The 5078-nt window shown below is 40.1% G+C and overlaps 1 pseudogene; it reads left to right on the forward strand.

The window, feature by feature from the left end:
* Positions 1–3828: 3828 nt before the first annotated feature.
* On the forward strand, positions 3829–4873 carry LOC100591650 (annotated as a pseudogene).
* The last annotated feature ends 205 nt before the right edge of the window (positions 4874–5078 follow it).

The following is a 5078-nucleotide window of genomic DNA, read 5'->3' on the forward strand; positions in this document are numbered from 1 at the left end:
TCATGAGAGGTCAATTACGCTATGCAAACAACCATCAAATATTGCTGGTTGAAAATAACATTTTCTTTCGTTCACACTTTGCATCTTGTGGGTTGCTGGGAGCTCTATTCTGGACCATTGTCACTTTAGGCCCCAGGCTGACGAAACAGCCCGAATCTAGATTTTTGCCAATCACCATGGGAGTTTGTTTGTTTGTTTATTTATTTATTTATTGTTAAGCAAAGTATAGTGTGGGTTCTTAAAACTTCCTCCTCCAAGGGACAATTCACCTTGAGTCATATTTCAATGGCCAAATAAGTCACATGGCCACACCTGACTCCAAAGGGGATGGGCAAGTTAAATCCTACCAGGTGTCTAGAGAGTGTGACATAGACAAGTGAATACAAGTAATGAATACCACAGCATGTTTAGCAGGTAGAATAGAGAAGGAACATGGAATATTTAAGTCTGTTCCCTAAAATATGTAGAGAATTTAGGGAATGTTCTGAGTAAAATTTATAGTGCCCGATTCCCTTACAATTTGTCTCAGAATCACTACATGAATCAAACCTCCAGGGACAATAAGGTGTGTAGCTTCAAAAATTTAGCAGACTCAATGTCTAAAGCAGACTTCACATACCAGGGACCTGCTGGGCAGATTCAGTCAGTCAATGGGTTATGTAGCCCACAGTATTTGTAAAAGGATTAAATTAGCTGCTGATATTTTTTAAGTGGAGTTTTCACATACAGTAATTGGCTTTTGGTTTTCTTGAACTCATCATATCTGGTTGGACCTGACAATCATTCCTCCATGGCAAAAGTTGCTTAAAGTGACTAACATTATCCTTTGTAGTTACATCAAGAGCTTTCTCATTTGCCACGGTCCTTACAACTCACTCTTTTCTTAGATCTGGAGTGTGTTACTTATTGAATAAAGTGACCTATCAGAAGCTGCTACCTGTGTGCCAAAATGTACTGTCCCTTCTTTGGGCTGAAAGCTAGCTATATTTCTCAGCTTTCTTTGCCTTTGGGCCATATGACTCAATCCTCTCCAGTGGAATGTGAATGTGAGGGGAAGTGATGTGAACTGCTTTTAGACCTGGGTTATGCACATCTTCAAATTCTCTGCCTGAGATGTCACTGAACACCTACTCTGGACAGTTATATGCACAAAAATGTAAAAGCATCAATCGTGTTATGCTGTTGAGGTCTATTTTGTACAATGGCATTTAGTTAGCCTACTTAGGCTAATAGCTGAGTCAGGCAGGCCTTTGGGCCTGTGCTCATAATAAACCATTCAGGTGATTTTTGGATATATATGTTTTTGAACATTTTCAGGGACCGAATCATTACAGCCTCCTTTAGCTGGGGAAGAGGGGCAGGAGTGAGAAGTTCCAGGCATAGAGAGAAGTAAAAGAAGCAAAATAGAGATATGGGGCCACAAACCTGGAGGGTTTGAGAAAGACTACTTGATTCAGTTTGGCTGCATTTTCAGAAAAAGAGTAGAAGTAAATGCACAATTTTAAAGGAATGAGAATCCCAAGCTAAGAGAATTTAGAGTAAACTATGGAGAAAGAATCAGTGAATCTGTGGGGAATGAGGGGGATAAGAGTGACAGGATACTTCATTTGTTTTAGGGGCCACTAATTTAACATCACTGTAGACTGTAAGTAGGTGAGTCTAGAGAAAGCAGGACACTCAAGAAGTACTACAGGCCTGCAATTAAGAGAAAGTAGCAGCTACCATTTATTGAGTGCTTTATAAGCCTTGGGCCCTAGGCAGATTACCTTCTATGCATTATTTCAATTTATGAAAGTAGTACTATAAGATATCTATTTTATGTACAACAAAGTTTTAAAATGCTAATTAACTTAGCCCAAATCATGTGGGTGTACATATATATCCTAGATCCACCATTCTATCTATCTGTCTATCTATCTGTCTGTCTGTCTGTCTATCTATCTATCTATCTATCTATCTATTGATCGCAGTATTTCAATGAAGTTTAAATTAATGGTAAATCCAAATCATGTGTGTGTATATATATTCTCGATCCACCATTCCATCTAGACAGACAGATAGATAAATGGATGGAACGGTGGATCGAGGGTTTGAACTCAGATAAATCTTGCCTCAAAGTTCTTCCTAATTAACTACTACATTATGTTTTATAACACAGTCTAAGGTAATAGTGACAAAGGAGCAGACATAAGGGAGAGAAAGAGATGCAGTTGGATTTACCATTAATTTAAACTTCATTGAGATATTGCTAAGCATAAAAAACTGCTCAAAATGTAAAACATGGTTCTTGATTACCAAAAAAAGGTAGAGTCCAGTGGCAGGAGCTTTGAGCCAGAGTCAACCCAGACAGTGGTCAGGCCATCACAACATTACTGTGCTCCCTTCCATAAAAAAGGACATCATGGTAACTGGTATTCAAAGGTGACCCCTAAAGAACTATGCCTCCTGGTATTTATGTTTTCATGAAATTCCCACACACATTGAATTTGAGCTGGCCTGGGTCTAGTTTTATCCAACATCATATGGCAGAATGGAAGCCTTGCTGATTTGTACCTGCCTAGTCTTTAGGAAGACTGGCAATGTCTGTTTCCTTCTTCCAGGAAAGCTGACTTTTGGGAGTGCTGCCACATAAGAAGTTTGGCTACACCACTGGAGATGCTACACGGAGGGACCACACAGAAAGACCGCATGGAAAAGAGAAGCGTTCGGATGGCAAGATGATGAAGAGAGGCTCAGCCTTCCCAGAGTCTAAGTTGAGTCTCCTTATGAATTTGGTGACTTTGTGAAAATTCACAAGTAAGATCAGTAGAACTGATTCCTGACAATTCAGAATGAGGAGAGGTAACAAATGTGGTTCATGGTAGTTGTTTGAAGCTTGTAAGATTTGGGGACTTTTGTTACACAGCAGTTGGTAACTGAAAGAGGGATGTTACAAATTTGTGAGATATTGGAAAAGAGTAAATGGAATTTACTTGAACTACAGGAATTATATGGCTAAAATAACAACAATGCCGATTATAATATTATCAGGCATGTTTTATTCAAATCCTTGATTGCAGCTGAACATTCTTATTGCATCGTGTGTTACTCTGAATTCAGATATACAAAAAACATGCCATGTAGCACTAGAAACAAGAATATCACATCCTTCCTATTATAGCAACATGCATTGGCTCCTAATCCAATGCACTGAGCCCATACGGAGGGTTAAAAACTGTTCCCCCAAACCAATGCTATAAAAAAACTTCCCTGATTTATGCATTTCATCTACTCTAATTATCATCATAGTTAGAAATGCCATTCCTTCACGTATAATGAAATAGTCTGTTCAGACAGCTGTCCAGTTACTTCTTCAAATTCCAGTCATCCATCATCTAAATCTGTACAGAGTGGCATGTGTTATTAACCCATTGCTTAAAGGCTACCTGGTTTTGTTACTTCAAACTATAATTGCTGGTCAGAGGACATTCATTACTACACTGAGTTCTCCTTTCTCTGCCTAAAATAAATGAACTGTATGTGGAAAAAAGGCGTCAATTCAGTCCTTTTCCCACCACTTATAAGATGCAGATGAGTTGTGTTGCAGGTAAGGCAATTTCTTCTATGGAGTTGACATGTAATAAATATCTGTGGAGTGAACACGTGATCTCCATGATCCATTGCATATTGATTTTGAGATAAAATGAAGGGTTGATTATGAGTCCTAGCTAAATGAAGCGAAACTGACTTGGGCAAGGCAAAATGCATTGTTCTGAGGGAAAAGGAATTTGATTGTATAATTCGACGGCATTAGAAAGAACAGGGCATGTCTCTTTTTCAGCTGGAACCATGGAGGTTATAGAAGAGAAGAAGAAGGTTCCGGCTGTGCCAGAAACCCTTAAGAAAAAGCGAAGGGTGGCTGGGCGCGGTGGCTCACCCTTGTAATCCCAGCACTTTGGGAGGCCGAGGCGGGCGGATCACGAGATCAGGAGATCGAGACCACGGTGAAACCTCGTCTCTACTAAAAATACAAAAAAATTAGCCGGGCGTGGTGGCGGGCGCCTGTAGTCCCAGCTACTCGGGAGGCTGAGGCAGGAGAATGGCGTGAACCCGGGAGGCGGAGCTTGCAGTGAGCCGAGATCGCACCACTGCACTCCAGCCTGGGCGACAGAGCAAGACTCTGTCTCGAAAAAAAAAGAAAAAAAGAAAAAGGGAAGGAATTTTGCAGAGCTGAAGATCAAGTGCGTGAGAAAGAAGTTTGCCCAAAAGATGCTTCGAAAGGCAAGGAGGAAGCTTATCTAAGAAAAAGCGGAGCAGTATCACAAGGAATAGAGGCAGATGTACAGAACTGAAATTCGAATGACGAGGATGGCAAGAAAAGCTGGCAACTTCTATGTACCTGCAGAACCCAAACTGGAGCTTGTCATCATGATCAGAGGTATCAGTGGCGTAAGCCCAAAGGTCTGAAAGGTGTTGCGGCTCCTTCGCCTTCGTCAAATCTTCAACGGAAGCTTTGTGAAGCTCGACAAGGCTTCAATTAACATGCTGAGGGTTGTAGAGCCATACATTGCATGGGGGTACCCAAATCTGAATTCAGTAAATGAACTAGTCTACCAGCGTGGTTATGGCAAAATCAATAAGAAGCGAATTGCTTTGACAGATAATGCTTATGATTGCTCGATCTCTTGGTAAATATGGCATCATCTGCATGCAGGATCAGATTCATACTTATACTGTTGAAAAACGCTTCAAAGAAGCAAATAACTCTCTGTGGCTCTTCAAATTACCTTTTCCACCAGGCAGAGTGAAGAAAAAGACCACTGATTTTGTAGAAGGTGGAAATGCTGGCAACAGGGAGGACCGGATCAACAGGCTTATTAGAAGAATGAACTAAGGTGTCTACCATGATTACTTTTCTAAGCTGGTCAGTTAATAAACAGTGCCTGCTCTCAGACTGAAATAAAAAAAAAAGAACAGCGCATCATAGTCACAAACTTTCTTTTTTTAAAGACAACGTTAAAATATATTTTCATAAAATAATCTAAAACTTTCTACAAATAAATTGTCAGTTTTGGAAATGCAAGCAAAATATTTGAGAA

The sequence above is a fragment of the Nomascus leucogenys genome, chromosome 2 (genome assembly GCF_006542625.1).
Source record: "Nomascus leucogenys isolate Asia chromosome 2, Asia_NLE_v1, whole genome shotgun sequence".
Classification (NCBI taxonomy): Eukaryota; Metazoa; Chordata; class Mammalia; order Primates; family Hylobatidae; genus Nomascus; species Nomascus leucogenys.